The following is a 26,902-nucleotide window of genomic DNA, read 5'->3' as shown; positions in this document are numbered from 1 at the left end:
TTCTAGGATCCAGTCGAGAAACACAGATTGCATCAGCTGCATGCCTCTTTAGTCTTCTTCAATCTAGAATAGTCCTCTGCTTTTCATTGTCTTTCATGACACTGACATTTTTTGAAGATTTCAGGACAGTTCTTACGTAGATTGTCTCATATCCTCTATTTGTCCGATTATGTTCTCATTATCAGCATTCACTGATGGTCCTTGCCTAAATCAGTTACTCTGTTGATGGTTAACCCGTTGCTGTCGAATTGATTCACATCGGTGGTTGCAAAGGTGATAATCTGATTTTATAATTCCTTTTTTTTTTCTATATTTATTAGCTGCCATTCTTCTGTAAAGGTGAACCCCCTCTTTTTTTTTTTTTTTTTTTTTGTAACACTGTGTACTCATGGATTCTTTTTTCAGTATGGCCAAATTTGTCCAGGGGAGGCCCTTCAAGTCAGTGCCTGTGATCTTTTGACTAATTCCATCAGTCTTCGAACATTTCTCTATTTTGTGACACAATAACATGTTCTATACTGACGTAGGCTCCAGGCCTGGAATAGATGGATCCTTTAAGGAATTTAGATACCAACATCTGGGCACTAGGTGTGCTGATTGCTATTGGGGTGTTGTCGCTTCTACGCCTGTCTTAGGCTTTAAAAGGATCCCTCTTGGTGTTATGTAAGGTGTAGACTGAAGGAGGGCAGGAGCGGAAACCGGAAGAACAGTTAGGAGGCTACTGCAGTAGTTCAGGTGAACAGTGACTTCAGTTTAGACAAGGGTAGAGCAGCGGAGTTGATGTGAAGTGGACGAATTATGATATATTTTAAAGGTGAGGCCATTTAATCAGTGAATGCTAAAACCATTATGTGAAAATTTGTTGAGAAAAAGGATGCTCACATGGTCTCAAAGTATCACGCCATAGATTACTGAAAGGAAAAAACAAACAAGCAAAAAAAACCCAACCCACTGCCAATGAGTCGATTCTGACTCAGAGTAACCCTACAGAACAGAGTAGAACTACCCCACAGGGTTTCCAAGGCTGTAAATCTTTATGAAAGCAGACTGCAACATCTTTCTCCCAAGGAACGGCTGATGGGTTTGAACTGCTGACCTTTCGGTTAGCAGCCGAGTGCTTTAACCGCTGTGCCATAAGGAAAAAGGCACCTTTAAAATGAGAAGCCTGGCAGACCCACTTGCCAAGTTATCTCACTTTTCATCACAACTAATGGGACAAACCGACCCTAGGTACATCCTGGTGTGATGAAATGGGAAGGACACAACATCGCCTAGGAAGTATTCATGACAAAAATGTTCGACCTAAATTTAATAATGAGAACATAATCGGACAAATAGAGGATATGAGACAATCTACGTAAGAACTGTCCTGAAATCTTCAAAAAATGTCAGTGTCATGAAAGGCAATGAAAAGCAGAGGACTATTCTAGATTGAAAGAGACTAAAGAGGCATGCAGCTGATGCAATCTGTGGTTCTCGACTGGATCCTAGAATTTTTTCAAAATCAGCTGTAAAGAATATTATTAACAACAATTTGAGAAATTTAATATATTACTATTTAGTATATTTAGTATACCTTTTATGTTAATGCACTGTTTTAATGTTTAAATAATTAAAAAAAAAAAAAGCCAAACCCATTGCCATTGAGTTGATTCTGACTCATAGCGACCCTATAGGACAGAGTAGACCTGCCCCCATAGGGTTTCCAAGGCACGACTGGTGGATTCAAACTGCTGACCTTTTGGTTAGCAGTCAAGCTCTTAACCACTGCACCTCCAGAGCTCTTATTTAAAAATAGTAGGTATTATATTTTTTAAGTTTCTTCGGTGTGATAATGGTGTTTTGGATATATATATATGATGAAGTATATAGCCATGAAGTGTCATGATGTCTGCAATTTAGTTTAATGTGGTTAAGAAAATATGTAATTTTTTCTGAGAGAATAAATGTGACAGGTTAATAATTAGTGAATAATCTAGGTAAAAAGCATTTATTGTATAACCCCTTCACCTTTTCTGAAGGTTTGAAAATGTTCAAAATAAAGTTAGATTAAAAAATAAATAAATAAAACCTAAGCTAGCTCATGCCCTCCAACTACCACCTCCCATAGCTTCCACACTCACCTCAGAAAAAAATCCCAAATTCTTAACGGCCTGCTCGTCCTCCTGATCTGGCCCCGACCACCTCATCTCCTACCACTCCCTGACTCTCTTACTACATTCTAACCACACAAGACAAGCATGGGCATTATAACTGGGAAAACAAGCAGTAAATATATAACCAAACACAGAATATGAAATCAGTTTGTGTTAGTGCAAGAAGAGAAAAAAACATGTGCTTGCCTCAGGGCCTTTGCACGTATGGCACTCCCCCACTTTCTATAGGTTTCCATTCAAGTATGCCCTCTTCAGAAAGATCTTTCCTAGTAACTCTATCTAAAACAGCATCCCGACCCACCCTTTTACTTTGCTTTATGCTCATGCAAAGTAGTTATCATGACCTGGAGTTATATTATTGTGGGTTTACTATTTATCTGACTTTGATATTACCTCCAAGGTCTAGAACAGTGTATGACACATATTTTTAATTAAATGAATTGTTCTTTCTATATTAATTTGAAATATGTCACGTCAGTTACCTTTCCATGTATATGTACATGTACCTTTCCATGTACACACCCACTGCCATGGCATCAATTCTAACTCATAGTGACCCCATAGGACAGGGTAGAACTGTTCCATAGGATTTTCAAGGCTGTGAATCTTTATGGAAGCAGACTGCCACATCTTTCTTCCTCAGAGAAGCTGGTGGGTTGAAATCGCCAACCTTTCGATTAGCAGCCCAGTGCTTAGCCACTGTGCCACCAGGGCTCCCCATCACACCTAGTTCTGGTAAATTTGTTTTGATTTAATAATTTTGCCTAAGGATAATTTCAGGCATTGTGTACACAAATTCTCCCCTGGGGAGAGTACACAGTGAGAGAACCTGTTTTTAACTCCTAGCTCTACCATTTTCTGTTTACAGAAGATTCGCCAAGTTCCTTAACCTCTCTTAACCTTGTGACTGTATCTCCAGCATCATCACCTACCCTATCTTGCAAGGCTAGCATATTAAATAAGATCAGCTGTGTGAACGCAGTTTGAAAACTATGTCATTGTTGCATACTGTCTAGTTGACAGACAACTGCCCCCTGGGTTCCCTAGGCTGTAATCTTTATGGAAGCAGATTGCCAGGTCTTTTCTCCACAGAGGGGCTGGGGGGTTCAAATAGCCAAGCATTCAGTTAGCAGTCATGAGCTTAACCGTTTCACCATCATAACTCCTTTATGAGTTATAAAATACTGTAAAAATATCTATATTTTTACCTCTGAGAATGATTTCGGAGAAAATAAATACTTCAAGCACTATGAAAAGTACTAATAATACTAGCAATAGTACTACTTTTAAAAATGCAAGTTTTCCTGAATTTATTCTCTAAGGCAGCACTGTCCCATAGAACTTCCTGTAATGATGGAAATATTCTATACCTGCACCATCTAACAGAGTAGGCATTAGCCACACGTGGCTTATTGAGTGCTTGAAATGTGGCTAGTATGATTGAGGAACGGAATTTTTTAATTTTGTTTAATTTTATTGATTTTATTTAAATTTGAAGAGTTACATGTGGCTGAAGTCTACCATAGGAGTCCCTGGGTAGCACAAATGGTTGCGTGCTCTACTACTAGACAGAAAGTTGGTGGCTCAATCCCACCCAGAGGCACCTCGGAAGAGAGGCCTGGCAATCTGCTTCTGAAAGGTCACAGCCTTGAAAACCCTATGGAGCCATTCTACTCTGCACACCTGGGGTCTCCATGAGTCAGAATCCACTCTATGGCAATTCACAGCAAAGCCTACCCTATTGGACAGTGCAGCCCTAAGGCATCATTTCTTCAAATACGTTTTGCAGCAAACTTTTTTTTTTAACTCTGAAGGGATTAGGTTTTGCAAGCATCAAGGAGCCAGGTATAGATATCTTATTATTCGGGAAATGGAAAAGTGTAGAGTGAAGACAGGAAGAGAAGTAGAGGATGGCTTCTTGCCCTATCATCATCCTAATTCTGAAAAGGCCAACAGAACCTGTCCATTTGGAATTCCAGCTTCCCCTCCTACTCGCTGTGTGATCTTGGGAAAGTTCTTGAACCTCTCTGACCCTCAGTCTCTTAACTGTAAAATAGGGATTATAATCCTCATAGGAATATTGTGAGGAGTAAATGAAACAGATTAATGATACAAAGGGCCTAAAACAGTGTCCAGCACAAAGCAAGATCTGAACCCCCTGATTACACCCCTCCTAGGGTCGCTATGAGTCGGAATCGACTTGACGGCACCGGGTTTGGTTTTTTTGGTTTTATAACCTTCTGTGACTCAGAGAGCACAAGGAGATGGGGACAGCACAGTGACTCACGGTTCTTGCCCTAGACAACATGGCTGCTGGGGCTGCCCACTCATGAGCAGGGCATCCCTCCCACTGCACGCAGCCTGGAAGCTGCCTGGGCTGGCACACACCCAGCCTCCTTTCCTTCCCTCCATTCAGGCCGCTTGAATACCCTGACCTCACCCAGCACTTTGCTCTGAAGATCCCTGAGAGCTTCAAAGACTGTGCTTTGGATTCAATACAAACGATGTCCCTTCTGGGTATGTACACAGGTGGAAGAAAAGCTAGAGGGTGGGACCCAACCACCTCCTCAAAATGAGGCCACAATTCCCACTGCTGGGCTGCTGGGGAGGCTTCCCTACAAGGGCATTTCCTCTATTGTCTTAACTGTAAAATAGGGATCACATTTTAAGGGATCACAAATAGAAAGTTGAATTCACCACCACACTATCTCCTGGGTGGGGGTCTTAGTGTCCTCTGGGCCGGGTCCTATTTTTCGGGTGTGGCAAATGAAAATCTTACACAGATGGCTTAAAAACCATACCCACTCCCAAGCATTACCCGAATCAGTCCCATTTTTAATTATTCTGTCTCCATAAACCTTCAAAATGCCCCAGCGACCCACTACTTAAATGCTTCAATGTCCAAATCTCATCTCTTAGCTTAGCTCTTACCCCTGGGAGCAGCACCCAAATCCTCCACTAGACAATTGGTATTCAAAAAGCATCGTCACCATATGGGGTGGTTTAAAAACATGGCTGCAAATTCTTTGACACTCCTCCCAGCTAAGGTGGGAGTCCTCTCTCCTTGAATCTGGGCAGGCTTGTGACCGCTTTGACCAACAGAGTGTGGTAAAAGTGATACTATGCACTGTCTGAGGCTACCTCTTAAAAGGCCACGTGGCTTCCTTTGGGTTGGCTGGACCTCTTGTTCTTGAAGCCTGAGCTGCCGTGTAAGAAACCTAACAACTCTGAGACCATCACAGGCACTCCAGGAGACAGTCCCAGCTAAGACCATCCTTCAACCATCCCAGTGTAGGCACCAGCCATGTGAGTAACAAGCCTCCAATTATTCTAGCCCCGGGCCTTTGGCATCACCCTCCACCATTCAAGTCTTTCCAGCTGAGGCCCTAGATGTTTGGAATGGAGACAAGCCATTCCCACTGTGCCCTGTTCAAATTCTTGATCCACAAGATCTAGTTGCATAACAAAATGTTATTGCAGTGGCATCAAGGCAGGGGAGGTGCAGACCACACCAGGTGACACTGTCAGAGGGAGTGACACTAAAATGACTGTCTATAAAATTCTTTGTGCAGTGTTTCAGCAGAAATTTATTTTAAATATCCCTGTGGTTAGTTACAACAATAAAAACATTTTTCATAAGCCCAGCTTACATGTATCGATATACCTACAAGGCTAAAACTCTATGCTAACTTACTTTTTGAATCTTCTAATGCCCTCAGGTCAGAGCTGTCATTATCACCCAGTTACAATGACGCTTTGAATCACGTGGTTTGGTCTGCCAGCGCTACATGCACACGCTGTTGTTTTCATTGCTGCCAGTGTTTTTATAGTCACTGACTTTGTCAAATTTTCTGGTGTTTTAGCTACAATATTGCGGTAGTAATTGTGAATCTATATCAATAAGTTTTCTTGAGAATGAAGTAGTTATTAAAGGAAAAGGAGTGATATGTGGGAATTACTCTTTATGAGTAACATTGGTACAAACAACATTACTAAGGATTCTGTACGGTCTGGTATGGGAGGAGGCCCATGGAGGGGGTGACACCATGAATTACCTCACTGGGAGACACCAACCCTAGTGATGCCACTGGTTATTGTTTTGTGTTTCTGAGTTTTGGGGTGATTTTTTGTGTAATAATAGATAACAGGACCCCAGTACAATGTCTTACAGAACCCAGGCCCCCTGACTCCCAGTCCATCTGGAAAATGGAATTCCATAGACTGATAGGCACGGACTCCTTTGCAATGAACCAAAGAAGTTCCCACAGGTATTTGTTGATAAGAGGGAGGCAAAGTTGGACATGCATAAAAATTGTCTGGAGTTAGAATGGCAGGCAGGGGTGGGGAGGGGAAGCTGGCAGGAAGGAGACATTTTATTTTTACTTTATTATAACTCTAAGTTTTTTAGATAATTTTATTACTCAACTAAGCCTCCCTGGTGGCACAGCGGTTAAAGCACAAAGAGAAATGAAGTCCTGATACATATTACAACATGGATGAACCTTGAAAACATTACGCTGTGTGAAATAAGTCAGACACAAAAGGGCAAATGTTGTATGATCCCACTTCTACGAAATATCTAGACTAGGCGAATGTATAGGGACCAAAGTGTATTAGTGCTTACCAGGGGTAGAAGGGGAGGGGAAATGGAGAAACATTGCTTAGGTGGCACTGAGCTTCTGTCAAGAGTGATGGATTTGGAAATGGATAGTGGTGGTGGTTGTATAACATGATGAACGTAATTATCGCCATTGAATTGAACATATAAAAAATGTTGAATGGACAAATGTTTTAATATATATATTTACCACAATAAAATTTTAAAAAAGAAAAGAAAGTTCAAAAAGGAGCCAGAACTTACTAATGTGATTTAAGTGGGTGGCTTTAATCAGAGATTTTCATGTTGAAATTTGCTGATGTTTTCAAGTTTTTTGTTTGTTTATGTTTTGCCTTTTTTTTTAAGCTAGCATTTTCTGTTCTGGTAACACCATGTTCTTCAGGGTTATGTGGAGTACTCTCCACAAGAATAAAGGCAAAACTCTCTTTTGTTTTTCTTTTCTGTTTTTGGCTCCTGTCTCTCCCTTCTCTTTCCCATACCCATATTAGCTCCACACATCACAAACTCCCCCTTCTTTCCTACCTACCTGCACCGTGTGCTGAACATCACACCCCCAAGCAGCACAGGCATGGCCTTCTTGAAACCTGCCCAGCACTGATTCCCAGCCTGCCCTGTCAGCCCTAGTACGTGCCATAAACAACCCATCCCAGCCTCTCCCCTTCAGCTGGACCTGCCCTGCTGCACCATAGCTGAGCAACAGGCTCTACCCCTTGGACAAGGAGGTGAAAAGTATCGTGACCACAGATGAGCAAACAACAAAGAACACACTGCCCACCTGCCCAGATGTAACCAAGTAAAACCAAAAAGCAGGAAGAAACAAATGGATCTACAATCAATTAATGAATAAAATAACTACTGAATGTCCAGAAGACACCAAACCAAAAAACCAAACCCAGTTCCGTTGAGTCGATTCTGACTCATAGCGACCCTATAGGACAGAGTAGTACTGCCCCATAGAGTTTCCAAGCAGCACCTGGTGGATTTGAACTGCCAACCCTTTGGTTAGCAGTGATAGCACTTAACCACTAAGCCACCAGGGTTTCCCCAGAAGACACAGACAATATCAAAACATATTTAAAAAAAAACAGGACTGGATGGTTCCAGTAGATGTCCAAAATAAAACACCAGATGACTTTCCAGTAGAAGAAAAGGCACTAGAACTACCTAATAGGGAATTTAAATCTCTAATATTCAGAACTATCCAAGAGTTGAAGCAAAAAGCAGACAAAAATGAGAAAAAAATTGGCAAATTCATGGAAAAGGTAGACAAATTCACAGAAAATACAGACCAAAAAAATGGAAGAACTCAGGAAAATAATACAGGAACAAAATGTTAAAATAAATTCACAGCTAGAAATCATACAAAATCAACAATTATAAATCCAAAAGATAAACAACAAGATTTCAGAAATGGACAGTGTAATAGAAGGGCTGAGGAGCAGGTCTGAAGTGATGGAAGACAGGACCAGTGAAATTGAAGACAAACACTTGGATACAACTCTGTTTGAGGAAAAATTAGAAAAAAGAATGAAGGAAAATGAAGAAACCCTGAGAATTATGTGGGATACAATCAAAAGCAAAAAATTGCAAGTGATCAGACTTTCAGAACAGAGGGAGAAAAGAGAAAACAAAGAGAGGATCATTGAAGAACTGCTGACAGAAAACTTCCCTACTATCATGAAAGATGAAAAGCTGGCCAATCAAGAAGCTCAACAAACCCCATATAGAATAGAAAAACACCAAGGCATATCATAATCACACTCACTAAAATCAAACACAAAGAAAAAATCCTAAGAGCTGCTTGAGAAAAACAAAAAGTAACATACAGAGGAGAAAAAATAAGACTAAGTTCTGATTATTTGGCAGAAACCATGCAGGCAAGAAGGCAATGGGATGACATACATAAAACCTTGAGAAAAAATTTAAAAAAGCCAACCAAGAATAATATATCCTGCAAAACCTTCATTCAAACATGATGGTGAAATTAGGACATTTTCAGATAAACAGAAATTAAGGGAATATGTAAAAACCAACCCAAATTTACAAGAATTATTAAAGGGAGTATGTTGGTCTGAGAAGAAACAACATCAGACCACAGCCTGAATCTAGGATGCAAGATTGTACCAGCCAGATACCAACCTAGGAAATGAACTCTCAAGGACTATCCAAAACCAAAAGACTTGCAACAGGAAACCAGAGAAGTTAATCTGTAAATGACAAAAACAGCAGAACAATAAAAGAGGGAGTAAATGGTGTAGGTACAGAACTTTCTAATGGTGAGGAATAGACTGGTTCAAACCTAGGAAAATAAGGTAAATTTGAAGGTAACCACAAAGAAAGTTAACAAACCTACTCATCAAAATAAAGAATAAAAACATAAAGTCTCAACAAAAACAAAAGAAACAAAACAAAAATCCACAAACGAAAGGAACTCAGCACAGGAGAGTATGAGGAACAAAGAAACTGTCAGCATCACCAAAAAAAAGCACTACAAAATGACAGCAATAAACTCATACTTATCAATAATTACACTGAATGTAAATGGTCTAAATGCACTCATAAAGAGACACAGAGTGACGGAACGGATTAAAAAAAAAAAAAAAAGGACCCATCAATATGCTGTCTACAAGAGACACACCTTAGAAACAAAGACATAAATTTATTAAAAATCAAAGGATGGAAAAATATATATCAAGCAAATAACTACCAAAAAAGAGCAGGAGTGGCAATACTAATCTCAGATAAAATAGGCTTTAAAACAAAATTCATGATAAAAGAGAGAGAAGGGCACTATATAATGATTAAAGGGACAATCCTTCATGAAGACTTAACCATAATAATCATCTACACACCCAATGACAGGGCTTCAAAGTACGTAAAACAAACTCTAACAGCACTGAAAAGAGAAATTTTACCACAATAATAGTAGCAGACTTCAAAACAACACTCTCAGAAAAGGACAGAACATCTAGAAAGAAACTCAGCAAAGATACAGAAGAGTTAAAGGGCACAGTCAGCCAACTTGACCTCATAGACATATGTAGAACTTTCCACCCAATAGCTGCTAAGTACACATTCTTTTCCAACTCACACGGAACTTTCTCCAGAATAGACCACATCTTAAGACACAGAGCAACCCTCAACAAAATCCAAAACATTGACAAATACAAAGTATCTTCTTTGATCACAATGCCATCAAAGTAGAAATTAACAACAGGAAGAGCAAGGAAAAAAAATCAATTATATGGAAACAGAATAACACCCTGCTTAAAAACCACTGGGTAATAGAAGAAATCAGAAATGGAATAAAAAAAATTCCTAGAATCAAATGAGAGTGAAAACACATCATACCAAAACCTTTGGGACACAGCAAAGGCAGTGCTCAGAGGTCAATTTACAGCAATAGATGCACACATTTAAAAAGGACAAAATCAAAACATTAGCTAGACAACTCAAACAAATGGAGAACAGCAAAAGAAGCCCACAGCCACCACAGAAAGGAAATAATAAATATCAGAGCAGAAATAAATGAAATAGAGAAACAATAGAAAGAATCAACAAAACCGAAAGTTGATTCTTTGAAAGGATCAACAAAATTGACAAATCACTGGCCAAATTAACAAAAGAAAAACAGGAGAGGATGCAAATAACTCAAATAAGAAATGAAATGGGGGGCATTACAACAGACCCACGTGAAAAAAAAAAAGGATCATAACAGAGTATGGATGAAAAACTATACTCCAACAAATTTGAAAACCTTGAGGATGCACAAATTTCTAGAAACACAAAATGATGTTGAAAATCTGAACAGATCCAAAATAAGAGAAGAGATTGAAAGGATAATAAAAAAAAAAAAAAAAAAAGAAGAAGAAGAAGAAAGAAAACTCCCAACAACAAAAAAAAAGCCCTGGCCCAGATGGCTTCACTGGAGAATTCTACCAAACATTCAGAGAATAGTTTACACCAGTACTACTCAAACTATTTCAGAACATAGAAAATGAAGCAACACTTCCGAATTCAATCTATGAAGCCAGCATAACCCTGATACTGAAATCAGGCAAAGACACCACAAAAAAAGAAAATTACAGACCAATATATCTCATGAATATTGATGCAAAAATTCTCAACAAAATTCTAGCCAACAGAATTCTGCATCATATCAAAAAAGTTACACACCACAACCAAGTAGCTTTCATTCCAGGTATGCAAGTATGGTTCGACATTAGAAAATCGATCAACCATATAAATAAAAGGAAAGAAAAGAATCACCTGATCATCTCAATCCATGCAGACAAGGCATTTGACAAACTCCAACACACATTCCTGATAGAAACTCTCAATAAAATAGGTATAGAAGGGAAATTTCTCAACATAACAAAGGGCATCTATGCAAAACCAATGGCCAACATCATTCTTAATGGAGAGAGGCTGAAACATTCACCTTGAGAATTGGAACAAGTCAAAGGATGCCCTTTACCACCACTCCTATTTAACAGTGTGCTGGAAGTCATAGCTAGAACAGTAAGACAAGAAAAAGAAATAAAGGGAATCTGAATTGCTAATGAAAAAGTTAAACTCTCCCTATTTGCAGATGATGTGATACTATACATAGAAAACCCAAAAGATTCCACAAGAAAACTACAGGAACTAAGAAAGATTCAGCAGAGTAACAGGATACAAGATAAAAAAAAAAAAAAAACCAGTGCCGTTGAGTTGATTCCGACTCATAGCGACCCTATACAAGATAAACACACAAAAATCAGTTGGATTCCTATACACCAATATAGAGAACAATAAAAAGTAAATCATGAAAACAATACCATTTATAATAGCACCTAAAAAAATAAAATACATAGGAATAAATCTAACCAGGGATGTAAAAGACCTGTATAAAGAAAACTACAAACCACTATTGCAAGAAACCAAAAGAGATCTACATAAATGGAAAAACATACCATGCTCATGGATAGGTAGACTCAGCATTGCAAAAATGATGATTTACAAATACAATGCAATCCCAACCCAAACACCAACAACATTCTTTAAAGAGATGCAAAAACTTATCATTAACTTTATATAGAAAGGGAAGAAGCCCTGGATAAGTTAAGCACTATTGAAGAAGAATAAAGTAGGAGGACTTGCACTTTGTGACCTCAGAATCTACTATACAGCTATGGTAGTCAAAACAGTCTGGTACTGGTATAACAACAGATATGTGGACCAGTGGAACAGAATTGGGAACCCAGGTGCAAATCCATCCACCTATGGTCACCTGATCTTTGACAAGGGTCCAAAGCCCATCAAATGGGGAAAAGACAGTCTTTTTTAACAAACGGTGTGGGAAAAAATGGATGTCCATCTGCAAAAAAATGAAACAGGAACCATACCTCACACCATATACAAAAACTAATTCAAAATGGGTCAAAGACCTAAGTATAAAGCCAAAAACTATGAAGTTCATAGATGAAAAAATAGGATCAATGCTAGAGGCCCTAATACACAGCATTAAGAGGAGACAAACCACAACAAACAACACACAAACTCCAGAAGATAAGCTAGATTACTGGGATCTTCTAAAGATTAAACACTTAGGCTCATCAAAAGACTTCACCAAAAGAGTAAAAAGAGAATCTACAGAGTAGGGAAAAAATTTTGGCTATTACAAATCAGACAAAGGTCTAGTCTCTAAAATCTACAAGAAAATCCAACAGCTCTACAACAAAAAGACAGATAATCCAATTAAAAAATGGGCAAAGGAAATGAACAGACACTTCAAAGAAGACATTCAAGTGGTTAACAGACACGTGAGAAAATGCTCGTGATCACTAGCCATTAGAGAAATGCAAATCAAAACCACAGTAAGATGCCATCTCACCCTGGCATTACTGGCACAAATCAAAAAAAAAAAAAAAGGAAATAACAAATGTTGGAGAGGCTGTGGGTAGATCAGAACTCTTATGCACTGCTGGTGGGAATGCAAAATGATACCACCATTTCAGAAAACCATATGGTGATTCCTTAGAAAGACCATATGATCTGGCAATCCCACTCCTAGGAATAGCCAGTTGTGCCAGCTCCTTAGACACATCCAAACTCCCTGAGGGACCAAATTGTTGGGCTAGGGGTTGTGGGGACCATGGTCTCAGAGAACATCTAGCTCAATTGCATAACACAGTTTATAAAGAAAATGTTCTACATTCTACTGCGGGGAGTAGCGTCTGGGGTCTTAAAAGCCATCAAGGATACTCCACTGGTCTCACTCCTTCAGGAGCAAGGAAGAATGAAGAAAACTAAAGACACAAGAGAAAGATTAGTCCAAAGGACTAATGGACCACAACTACCACAGCCTCCACCAGACTAAGTCCAACACAACTAGATGGTGCCCAGCTACCACCACCAACTGCTCTGACAGGGATCATATCAGAAGGTCCGGGACAGAGCTGGAGAAAAATGTAGGACAAAATTCTAACTCAGAAAGAAAGACCAGACTTGCTGGCCTGATAGAGACTGGAGAAACCCTGAGAGTATGGCCCCGGACGCCCTTTTAGCTCAGTAATGAAGTCACCCCTGAAGTTCACCCTTCAGCCAAAAATTGGACAGGTCCATAAAACAAAACAAGACTAAATGGGCACACCAGCCCAGGGGCAAGGACTAGAAGGCAGGAGGGGACAGGAAAGCTTTTAACAGGGAACCCAATTTTGAGAAGGGAGAGTATTGATATGTCATGGGGTTGTTAATGTTTAATGTCATAAAACAATATGTGCACTGTTTAATGAGAAACTAGTTCTGTAAATCTTTATCTAAAGTACAATTAAAAAAGAAAAAGAGGAAGAGCAAGAAAAAAAAGAATAAAGGCAAAAATTTGCCATTATGAGTTGTGTTGTTGCTGCAAGAAAAAGTTGCTTTCTGTCCTTAAACCAAAACCCACTGCCATAAAGTTGATTCCAACTCATAGCGACCCTATAGGACAGAGTAGAACTGCCCCCATAGAGTTTCCAAGGAGCGCCTGGTGGATTCGAACTGCCTACCTTTTGGTTAGCATCCGTAGCACTTAACCACTATGCCACCAGGGTTTCCGTTTTCCGTCCTTAGAGGCACTTAAACATCTATGGAACAGAAGGAAGAGCCCTGGGCCAAGAGGAAGGAAATGTGGATTCACCAATATGCTGTCTAAAATTGGGCAAAACATTTTAACATCTCTCATCCTCAATTTGTTCATTCACAAATTGGATTCAGTGATTTCTAAGGTCCCTTCTCTAACTTTTTGGAGACTAAGAAGTTAATATTTATTAACTGCTTACCTCGTGGCAAACACCATGCCAAACCCTTTACATAGATTATTTTATTTAATCCTCCAGATAAAAATTCTGAGGATCGCCATCCCAATTTTGCAAATGAAGAACCTGAGGCCCAGTGAGATGAAGGGTTATGTAGCTGGTTGGTGAAGGGCTGGAATTCTACAATCAACATGGCCACCCCTAGGGAGTACTCACTCCCCTTTCTATCCCCATGGTGGTTCCCACACCTGTGCCCAGAGGCTTCCAGAGTTTGGTTCTTCCATCTCTAATCCTCCCTTGTCAGGAGGGAGGGTCCTCGCTGCATTCCTGTGTGCTTCCATCAGCTATTTAAAGTAGCAAAAAAACAATGGCCTCTTTCTCTGAAAAGTCACCACTCTGATTTCCTGGAAGGGTGGCTCTTGGATCCCACTGAGTCTTGGAGTGACACCTCAACCCCCTCTGCCAGGGCTGTCTTTCCAGCCTGACTACCCCCAGGTGCCCTGGCAAGTCTAGAGGGATCCTGCCACCCAGCACTTGCCTGAAGATCTTGAAACTGCTGGGTGGTATGAGCTTCTGTTTTTCCCCTGAACAAGAGTCCCTCATCCGTAGGCTCTCTAATATGAATACTGAAGACTCAAGGAAGCATAATGCCCACTTCTTTTACAAAATAGTAGGGATTCATCATTTTCTGCAAAATATGCACTTTCTCCATCACCGTGATGCCTCTTGTCCCTGTGTCGTGATGAAGAGGTGTCTGCCTGTGCAGGAATGCCCATGCCCAAAATCTCTTCTGCTTTCATACCTGTTACTGATGCCTGAATCCTGATATATAGTCACCAAATATTTACGAAGTCCCACTGCAGTTGGTACTGAGAGGGGTTTATAAAATCTAAGAATAGCAATTGCAGAGTGGTTCAGATCATAGGCTTCAAAGTAGGATGGGGTGAGTTTCAACTACATTGTGGTAATTTAAAGTTAACTGTAAAGACTTTGCCTCTCCTCCTATTGAGAGTTGGGGATCTTTGCCCTCTCCTTGGCTCTGAGTTGGCCCTGTGACTAGCTTTGATCAACAGAACGCCGCGGAAGTAATCCTGTCCATCTCCTCATCAAAGGCAGACCGTACAAGACCTGCAGCTTCTATTTGTGTACCTCTTAGAAACCAGTGCCATGTAAGAATCCTGAGTGACCTACGACGACCATTCCATAAGGAAGCTCAAGCTAGCTATGCGGGAGAGACAAAAGCCACACGCAGGGGATCAGCAAGGAGCTAGATACATGAGTGAACCCTTCTTGAATTTTCCTGCCCAGCCCGAGGTGATTGCTGCCGAGTGAACGGTCTCAGCCTATACCACATGCAGCAGAGCTGCCCTGCTGAGGCCTGCCTGACTTCCTGTCCTACAGAATCATGAGCAAATAAAATGGTTGTTGTTCTAAACTACTAAATTGTGGTGCGGTTTGTTAAACAGCAATAGATAACCGGAAAAGAGTCTAAGAAGATTAGAGTAGCAAAGTCATAGTACAAGACTCTGTATGCTGTCATTAAGCAATTGGGCCAGAATGGTAGGGAAAGTCTTCAAGGAAGAGATAGACCTGAAGGTTTGTAGGAGTGGATGGAGTTGGATGAGCAAAAACACAGGGTATGGAGAGAAAAAATTCTACCAAGTCCAACCACTCCACAGGTCTCTGGGAAAATGCCCTGAACACTGGCCAAAATCAAAACCAAAACTCATTGCCATTGAGATGATTTCAACTCATGGTGACCACATGAGTAAAACTGCCCTATCGGGTTTTCTTGGCTATAATTTTTATGGAAGCATTTCACCAGGGCTTCCTTCCACAGTGTTGCTGAGTGGGTCTGAACTGCCAACCTCGGTGAGTAGTCTAGCACAAACCATTTGCGCCATTCAGGGATTTTCTGAACACTGACAGGGCTTCTTGTTTCTACTGCAGCCACCTAACGGCAGAGAACAAACCCTTAATTCTGGGGAGTCTGCCTGAGTTTGGCCCAAAGGTGACTTCTGCAAATAGAAGATTTCTCCAAAGTGCAGTTTTAGCTTTCCAACTCCTAAGAATTTTTTTATTGCATTCCATAATTTATTCATCTGTTTTAATATAAAAATGGTTTAAATTACTGGCCAGTTAAATTGCTTCACTTAGATTACTTCACCCTGACCTCTTAAAGAAAAATAGACACTCTGAAGATGAAGAGGCATCACAGATTAACCTGAGCGTACCCCTAGAACACACATGCACCTCCTACTCACCCTCTTACTGAGTTTGAATACTTGGGATTTTTCTTTCAGGGTCCAGTCATACATCTTCAGCAGCCAGAAATGGTCTCTGGGTCCCCCACCTCTGTCTCATTCCCAGTGTTCAGCCACCCTTAGATTCACAAGAAACCCTACTCCAAACAGACCACGTGCCAACCTTCTCCAGATTTGGATGAAAAACTAAAGTCACCTGACCATCTAGTTCCTACATCTCTGAATCTTGTCACATGTGTATCTCTCACAGAGTGTTTGAAAAGCCACCTGAGGCGATTCCCAGGCTTCCCTGAACATACTCCAGTGCTCCTCAAACTTCTTTTTCTCTTAAATAGACAATTCACATACACATCTATGGCCTATGTAGATACATTGACACTTGGAAGCAAAATAGAGGAAAGCTTTTATTATTGTTTGCCATTTGAAAATGATTATCTGGCGGGATGATGTGATTGAAGGAGACAGCTTGCAGTTAGCGTCCCGGGGACAGCTCACTTTCTAGGCCTGGGTGAGCCTACATACTTCCCAACTTCTCGGGTGGGGACTGCCTGGTGCCAGACTTGGCAGGACACCAATACAAATGAAAGGAATAAGATGCCTCCAAGTTGGGGAGGCAGGATGAGGGAGAGTGAGAATGCTGAGAATTTTAAAGGGATCATCACCTCAGCAGGAGACTGAAAATCAGCCTCAGGAAGAGCAGCTACACCAACAGATGGTCCCCTCCAGTTCAGAGTTTTTCATTCTCTGTTACTGTGTGATTCCAGACCCTGTTACACTCCCATGCACCACCCCCAATTCCAACCCAGGACCTCGGTCCCTCCCCACAAGAAATATTCTCTCTCTTTTCTTAGTCCATACGTGTCTTTTTAAAAAAAAAAAAAAAAGAAAGAAAGAAAATTTAAAGCCCAAACATGACATTCTGTGGGAACCAAGCTAACCAGGCCAATTGATATTCAAACATGGATCTGATGATGGTTATACAATGTGATCGATGTAACGGGTGTCACTGAATCATACACGTGAAAAATGCTAAACTGGCAAATCTTGTGTGATGTATATTTTTATAACAATACAAAATTAAATTAAAAAAAAAGATTTACCAAGAAAGGGTAAACGCTTCTAGGGTCCTGTCGAATAGCACACACTTGACTTTGGACCTCAGCCTCCTCATTTGCTAATTGAAGGTTGTGGCAGAAGCAGCAGCTATGATTGCTCTAGTTCCTAGCAGGGCAGGGACTTCAGATAATCCCAGGACAGAGAGAAAATGAGATCAGCAAGCTGCCCAGTAGGCTAAAATTAGCTGACCCGCCATGATCTGGATTTGGCAAGTGACTAAACTCATGTTCCTCCTCGGTGAGCTCAAACCTATCTTATGAGGCTCCTGAGAGGAGCCCATAAAAATGATTATAAGACTCAGTGCCAAGTCTGGTAAGCTATACATTTGAATTCTCTAACTTCATTTCTTTTTCCGCCACGAGCTAGCAGTCTCCAGTCGGTCCCTACATTAGACAATGCAGAATTTTTCCTAATGTATGATTTTAATATTCAACAGCCCCTGCCAACTCAAAAGAAAGGGAAGAGAAGGTGTCAGGGACACGTACCCTACAAATTTAAAAAGAACATGAAAGGGGTCCCATCTTGTACTTCAACAAGTTGATCTGATACTTAGAAAATGATTCTTTTGGCCAAAAAATATTTTTACTCTTTGTGTCTATATAAATATACTCTTTTTAAAATATAGAAATCACATCACTAGTCTCCAAAACCAAACGTGGTTTTGATTGAACCAGACTTACATTTATATCTGAAGCTCACTTGCTAACAATAGAGCTGGCTTTCCCATTTGCCAAGATCAATGTTGACCTGTTTTCACCTAAATTTTATAGATGTCAGAAAAAGAAACTGTTCACTACTCAGTGGCATACCCTGGCCTTTCTCAGCCACACTTGTTTGCATTTTTGCAGCTCCTTTAAATTCCCCTTGTCACAAAGACTAACAATAAGGTCAAGTATTTCGGTAAGAAATATTGAATTATTATCCAACTTTGTCAAGCAGCCAAGAGCCTAGGAAAGCTAACCACGAACTGCAGAAGAGAGCAGCTTAACCTCAGGCCTCGCAGCCCTGCCTCCATTGCACGGAGAAGGATTTTTGGCACTGGGGGGCACTGGGAGGGCTGGGAAGGCAGGGGGTGAGGGCCAACAGGCAGAATGGGAACTGGACGGCTCACAATCACGTCCAAGCTCCTGTCCCTCAGGAGTGTCTCATTGCACTCATTTGCTGCTGCAAAGAGCCAGCTTTGATTTTTCTTGGAGAGGGCTCCAGGCACCCTAACATCTTGGCCATGCCAACACCATGAGGCTGCCGAGCTCTCCTGATCCCCTGGCCATATCCCTGTCCATCAAGGCTAATTTCTGTGACAACATAAACCTCACTGTGTAGCCAATAAACTCAAACCCGATGGAACTTGATGTGGCCAGAAAGGAGAATGACAAACTGGCAAGATGTCAGGGCTGGAAATAGAACTCATTTTGCCAGCCAGTGGTTTGGGCGGGGTAGAGGTGGGTTTCTGTGTGTGTGTATGTGTTTCACTCGTTTAATAACTCTAATAAAGAGTCCATTAATCAATAAACGGACTTCACAGAGAGAGAAATAAATGCAAGGCACTCAAAGTGAGCTGCAAGAAGAACCAGAATTCTTCCTCATTTTCACCCTAACTCATGGTGGCTAAGGGCACAGATCCCAAGGGATCTGAGTGGGGTACTTGGGTGAGAGAGAGAAGAATGTGGATTGGCTTTCAGCTGGACAGGAAACAACAACCTACAAGGAGGCAGCAGCCTAGGATGAAATGTGAGGAGGTCAAAAAAGCATCCCAAATAAGGACTCCTGTCCTTTGAGCAGGCCATCTGGCCTTCCAAGGTGAGGTTTCAGTGGTTCTAGAAAATCGCTATTGAAATGCAAATACATAGACTCCTCAAGGGTGAGAGTCAGAACAGGTACATTTTGTAAAAGGGATAGTCCACAGTCAGGAGCAGATGACCCAGTAAGCAAAGCAAGCATGGGCTTACTTGTGATGTGGTGAAACTCACCTGACATTGTTCACTACAGATTATTAAATACGCACAAGTAAGCCCGAGCTTACCTTGCTTATTGGGTCCTCTGCCCAAGGCAGAGATTGTAAATTTGAAAAGAGGCTTTGGTTCTGTAGGAAGGTGCTGTGGGGTTGGTAGTGAGGCAGATGCTGCCCATACTTAGAAACAGAATCTTTGATGTGGTGAAAAAAATCTGAAATTCTTCACTGCAGATGATCTGGTAAGCAAGGTAAGCATTATGCTTACCTTGTTTATTGGATAACCTGCCCTTGTCCACAGTACGGCATTAACTGGTGTGGGCTTGGGGAGAGAGGTGGAGTCCACGTGAGGTCTTTTAAGGGGAATGTGAGTCTCCCAAAGAGAAGCCTGGAGGTGTGGATAGAGAAGGCCCTAAGATACTGCTTTAAATTTTTACTTAGGATCAAGTTCTCGTCAAGCTCTTTGACTATGTGACCATCTAGAACATAGACTTACCCCAAGTTTTTGTGCTTGTCACCCTTCTCAAATGAATGTTGAAGGATTCTGTACTCTAAAATTATCCCTCACTACCGCATCAAGAAGGAATTCTGTTGGTGCAATGGTTAAACGCCTGGATGCTAACCAAAAGGTTGGTGGTTCAAACTAACCCAGCGGCTCTGCAGGAGACAAACCTGGCAATCTGCTTCCATAAAGATTACAGCCAAGAAAATCCTGTGGGGCAGTTTTACTCTGTCATGTGGGGTCACTATGAGTCAAAAGCTGACTCCACACCTAACAACAACCCCATCAAGACCCCAGCTCATTTGGTAGTAGATACTGAGAAAACAATCTAATAAGATATATATCCATACCCTGTACTATAAATTTGAAGTGTTATGCTGTCATCTCTCAGCCCTGGTGGCGCAGTGGTTAAGAGCTATGGCTGCTGACCAAAAGGCTCAAATCCACCAACCACTCCTTGGAAACCCTATGGTGCAGTTCTACTTTGTCCTATAGTGTTGTATGAGTTGGAATCAACTTGATGGCAACGGGTTTGGTTTGGTTTTTATTAAATATTAAAATTTCGTATGCTTTTTTCCATGTTATTCATTTTGATAAAATAGGTATTTCTTTTGGTTTTCAATGATTAAATTCTAATATTGAATACAGTTTTTAAATTATTGCTCCTATCCCACAGACAGAACCCTGGTGGCACAGTGGTTAAGTGTTTGGCCACTAACCAAAAGGTCAGCAGTTCGAATCTACCAGCTGCTCCTTGGAAATGCTATAGGGCAATTCTATTCTGACCTACAGGGTCACTATGAGTTGGAATTCACTCGACAGGAATGGCTTTTTTGTTTTTGTTTTTTATCCCACAAGGATTCTAATACTGCTCACCCCACCACTCCAACTCCTTTGGGAGTCCCTCTGGCTCACCCTATCAGTGGAAGGATGATTTGCAAGGCTAAAGAACACCACAAAGCCCTGGGTCACTATCCCCCTTTCCTTCCAGAGAGCTATACATGGGATCTCCGTGGTGGTGGTATTTGTCTACTTCCAGGCCTATTGCATGGGGCAGCTGACACTAGCTCTGCTTCACAACCAGAATGGCAAGAAATTACTCACCCTTCCAGACCCAGCGTAAATGTCATCTTCCTGCCTTCCCCAGAAGTTGCTGCCTCCTTGAGGCCCCTCTGCCCTTGGTTCACTTCTCTATTAAAGCACCTGCCACACTTTTTCTCCACTTACAAGTGTCTATTTCTGCCTCTCTGAGCAGTTGGTGAGCTCCGTAAGTGCAGAGGTGTGTCTCATTAAGTTTCACTTCCATCATTTTTATTTATTGAATGAACACAAGTTCAAACCAGAGTTGGGGACTGAGAAGCAAGGTAACAACTATTCTTTCAAGCACAGAATAGAGTGAAGCTACAAATCCCCCCTCTTCTCTGCCCTCCATCTCCTCCCATCCTGTAAATGGTACAATAGTGTTTGTGTCTATCATTAAACAGGGACCAGATGATTGACCATATTATAATTTTGTCTAATAGCACTATACTTTATACCGGCGTGCTCCATCATTACCCCAATAGTGTGGTTATTCTCTCCCATTTTTAAAATTGAGGAGACATTAATTATAGTTAACTCAGATAGCAAGAAGATAAAATGTGCAATTGTCCATCTTGCACCAAGATTAGCTGTTATGTTTTCATTTGTTTCAGTGGTTAGGGTATCATGTTAATGAAGTCAAAAGTATGGCTCCCATCTCTACAGGCCAGAGCATGAATCAACAAACAGAAAGATCTTTGCATTGCAAGGCCACTGCATCTACCCTTAGCATAGAGAGCAAAGGGCTTGGCGGAGGAAAGCCTTCTTGGTGACTAAGGGAAAATCAGCTTGAAGGAGGCTGACAATGGATAAGTCATTGTTGTCCCGGAAGGAATGGCACTGATGCTCTTAGACTGAATTCCTCATGAAGCCAGGCCTGATACGCTGTATCTTTGTTTTCATAAAGTAATATATAGCAGGTCTTTTTCAATAAGGCTAGCTGGAGCATGGTATGGAATAAGTATGTTGGAACTTAATTTATGAGTAGAAGGAAGTTTTAACCAATTTGCCTAAGTTTATAACAAATGGAAATAGGGCCATGAAAACTAGAAAACTAAATAAGCTTAAGTACTTACTGAAAAGATACTGTAGAAGATGCTACTATTATAAAGGAAGGGAACTTCTCTTCCAAGGAATAAGTATAGGAATTGCTTGGAAATAGATGTCCTAACCCTGTCTTCCACTCATCTGTCTATAGGGTGATCCTGCGTAAGTGGTTTGACCTCTCTGTGATTCCATTTCCTTATTCTCTCTGCAAAATGGCCATTTTTTGCCAATTCCATGAGAAGCAATGGAGCTCATTCTCCCTCTTAATGCTAAACAAACTAAAAACTTCCCATAATTTCTTCGTCCTAAAAGCCATTCCAAATCTACAGCTAAGAGTTGCATGGTCCCTCAGTCGACCACCTGGCAGGTAGTATATTATTGCCCACATTTAAGGAGAAGGTCTACAGAAGTTAAGTGGTTTTTTCAAGGGGCACACCTCTAGTTAGTAGGGTTGTGATCTGGAGCCAAGATCTTCTTGCAGCCTTCAGCTGTTCCCATTTAAACACATCACTCGATCCCTTAATGCAGAGTTGGCTACCTGGCTGTTACAATGGAGAAAAGAAAATGGGAGAACAGTTTCCCCCTTTTGAGTATATGAAAATCAATTAGTTCTTCAATGCCAACCCTCCCATATATGGGGGTGGGAATGAAAGATTTGTATGATGAAATATAGATGTCAAGTACCTCACAAATACTAGAGTGTGTTCAGAAATGAAATCTGGGAAATAAAATTGGAAATAAACAGAAACCAAAACAATCTAAATTCTCTCTACAAACTAATTGCCAACTTCTTAATCTCTATTTTCAGCGATCCAAAGCATTCATGAATTTGCTTAAATAAAGAATTGCATGACAAACTTCTCTTATATGACGTGGTTTAAGTTGAACAGAGATGCTTTCCAATATGCCTGTTATATTATTGTAAATATATGTATAACACAACATTTACCACTTCAACATTTTTCAGGTGTACAATTTAGTGATATCAGTTATGTCAATCATGTTGTACAACCATCACCCATCACTGTTGCCAGATTTCACATCACCATAAACAGAAACTCACTGTTCCCTAAATAATGCTTTTTAATGGTGGCAGGCCTTCTAGCATATTGTTCTATCTACAGTAGGTGTTCAATAAATGTTTGCAGAAAGAAAAAAGAAAGTTGAGAGGGTGGGAGGGAGCGAGGTCATTTCCACTCTCTGTTGTTGTTAGGTGCCGTTGAGTAATTTCGACTCATAGCAACCCCACATGACAGAGTAGAACTGTCCCATAGGGTTTCCCAGGATGTAATCTTTACAGGAGCAGATCTCTAGGTCTTCCTCCTGTGGAGCCACTGGGTGGGTTCAAACTGCCAACCTTTCGGTTAGCAACCAAGCATTTAACTGTTGCGTCAGCAGGGCTTCTTTTCTAGCCTTTCAGTAAAATGGGAAATTGATTCCATTCAAAGTAGATTTAAGGAAATAGTCTATAAAGTGTTTGAGGATACTCGGAGAGAAGCCTGCTTCTTCATTCAAAGTGATTTAGGTTATTTAGGGCAAGGAACACCGATGCCCCATTCCTGGCTTTTTCCGGGTTCAAGCAGCATGCACACACCAGGTGCTCGTATAAGCACAAAGCCTCGCACCCACAGGCGTTTCATTTCAGGCTGCAGCCAGGTTGCCTCTGGCCTCAGACCTCCCAGACCAGCTCTCTCCACTACGCAGCATTGCCTCTTAGTGATGCCAGTTCAGAAATAGCGGACTTGATTACTGCCCTTTCATCAGGTGACAAGGAGGACCTCAGAGCCACTGAGGAAAAATAAGCATTGACATTTACAGGAATTTCTTGCTCAAGTCTTTTTCTTGTTAGATGAGGCTGATTCTACCAAATTAAGTTGAATAATACCTTTTTCAGTTGCAACACTTACAAGAAAGTCAACACACCTTAACAGAAAGTCTTGGAAGACACTACAGATTGGGGATTGGAGTCAGAGCAGCGTCAACATATCTGTTCTGAATGTGTCAATGTATTTTATGTTTATGGTTTATGTGATGTGATGTCTGTGAGTTCCTTCAGGGAAGGAGACCGTGTTAAACCAATTGCCAAACTTAGCCCTGAGATTTGGAAGAAAAATAGTTTATAAGACATAGAAAAATATTACTTTCAAAGAGCAACATTTTAAAAAAAATGTTAAAAATAGTACTTAAGAAATCCACTTGGAGCTTCACCTCTATTATAGTACAAAATAATTGAAAAGTTTATTGATGCTTTTTTAATAATCATGTGAAGTATTATGAGTAATAAGCATAATAACCAAAGAAACTAAACCCATTGCCATTGAGTCGATTCCGACTCATAGCCACCCTCTAGGACAGAGTAGAACTGCCTCATTGGGCTTCCTAGGCTATAACCTTTATAGAAGCAGATTGCCTGTTTTTCCTTCCATGGAGCTGCTGGCGGGTTTGAACTGCCAAGCTTTCAATTAGCAGCCAAGTGCTTCACCATCGAGCCACCAGGGCAATAAAGGAGACTTGGGTCTCCTTTAGCTTGAGAACATAGTCTTTGGACTCGGGCAGACCTAGGCTTGAGTCTTAATAGCTGTGTAATCTTGAGTAAATTACTAAGCCTCTCTGAACCTCAGTTTCCTCATCAGTAAAATGGGGATAAAAACATTACTAACTTCTTCATTGGTTCCTGGGAGAATTGAGATAATGCAGGTGAAATATTAAGCAAAGTGCCAGGAGTACAATCATGTGTACAATAAAATTTTAGTGTTATTAGTATGATAATTATTTGGCCATGCTACTATAGGTGCCAGATCTCATTTGTGTTATCCTAATTTTTTTAAAGCGGAAGGAGGAAAATCATCTTCAGTCCCCATTCCTTTCCCCACTAGATATTCATGCCAGCGAGATCAGGGCCAAGTGATCAAGGGCATCTACGGACAAAGACACAGTGAGAAAGGGTAATGTGCCCTTCCCGTGTTGCAGGGCAGAGAATGGCAACTGGGAGAGGATGTATGAGGGGCCTAGAATAATGACATGAAGTAGAAAGGTAACAAGGGTGACTTTTCGGAACTGATTATAGGTATGAGCCTCCATATCTGCTCCTAACATCCCTTCCTTCTCTCTCATACCCACTCTCCTGCATCCTTGGAGTGAAACCTCAAGAAAGGCTGGAAGAGAACTCCACCTGGACCCCTCCCACAGGGCCCCCTTTCCTCCAGGAAGTGACTGCTGGCCCATTCCCAGGTGGGATGAGCTGGAGGGTGCAGCCTGGCCACTTTCAACTCCGGGCAGCTTGGCCCCACTGAGTCCCACACCGGCTCAGGCAGCTCCCTGGGAAAGAAGCAAGCAGCATCTTGCCTGTGTGGCATATCTTAATACAAAATAATAACGGAGAGATTTGATGGACTCTGACAGGGGGAGAAGGGAGTGAAAAAGATGGAACAAAGATGCCATTTAAAAATCATTGGCCCATGTTCAGGATTTCACTGTTTTCTATGGCAAGGAGCAAGTAAAAAAAATTCCTGCTATTGATGAGTATTTTTCTACAGTCATTGAAAGCCAAAGGGTTCCAGGCTTCCGATTTTCCCTCTAGGGAACCTGTGAGCCAGTCCTCTGGGTAATTTAGACAAGGGCTGGATGGTGAAGGCAAGAGGCTCGAAGGCCCCCAGCCAGCAGTTCAGCTGAAGAACGGGTGCAGGAGTACACGCTGTATTTTCAGTTCAGATCCTGTGATCTTCCTGCCAAACAGGGGTTTACAAAGCAAAAACCTCCAGAGAATTCGCATACTTTCTGGCTTATTCTCCTGGTGTTCAATCTTAACAGGAATCAGCTGTTTGCCTTCTCACTTATACAGCATGTTGCTGAGGAGAATTTAGCATCTGGTCTGGCTATTATTAAAAACAAGAACATCCTGCTCTGTTGGGAGAACAGTACCACTGGCAATAAAAGGACAGAGATCATTCACATTGAGGATTCCAGAGATGTGTCTCCGTTCAGTGTTTGCTCTCCTTCCCCCACTCCCCTTGCCCCAAGGCTTTCATTTTAATATTTCCTCATGCATCCATCATTTGCATCGTGGTCTCCTCTTTCTGAAACAGAGACACAGAGTGGACTTTTTGCTTTCACGAGGAGGCAGGAATCACTGGAGTTATTCAAACATTGATCGTCTCCTCCAGTGTGATCAAGTTGAGCTACCAGAGGGATTTTTTTTTTTTTTTTTTTACAACTGCGGAAATGAAAAAGTAAACAAGACTGGGACTCCATCAGTATTTAGGCTCCAGCTCTTTGTTGTTGTTTTCGTCTTTTTCTTTTTTTAAGCACTGGGATAGGAGCCTGAAGGGACCATATAAATATGAAAAACACTGAGAGGTTTTATTAGCCAATAAAAAAAACTTAGCTCCTGTTAACCACTTAATTCCTCGCTCAAGTTCAGTTCTTGCTTCCTCCTTAGATCCTTCTGTCTTTCTCAGGCCCCTAAGGAATGGAAGCCGGTCCATCGATCCTTCCCAGCATAACCCCTGTCCAGTCTGTGTTCCAGAAGGTGTAGCTGAGAATTGTCAGCAGTAATCTCAGCAGTGGTCGTCCGTGAAATCACCAATAAGAAATCCACACACGCACTTAAAGACTTTTAAGCACACTGCTGAAAAGGCATGAGGTCATTGGGATTGACGTGATTTTGAATATTAAACAATTTTTAGAGAAGTAAAATCGGGCCAAGGTATTACTGAGTCATGTAGTGATCGCAACGAGAACTCCTCTCATTTGGAGGCAGAAGAATACAATTAAACTCACAGAGAAACAGAAAGTGAAACTGGTCAGAGCTGTTTCACCGTTAGAAATGGATGGAGTTATAAAAAAATTAGGGAGCTGATTTAGGAAGGCACGAATGTCAAAGGAGATTTAA

The sequence above is a fragment of the Elephas maximus genome, chromosome 1 (genome assembly GCF_024166365.1).
Source record: "Elephas maximus indicus isolate mEleMax1 chromosome 1, mEleMax1 primary haplotype, whole genome shotgun sequence".
NCBI classification, from domain to species: Eukaryota; Metazoa; Chordata; class Mammalia; order Proboscidea; family Elephantidae; genus Elephas; species Elephas maximus.
Note: the sequence above shows the minus strand (reverse complement) of the source record.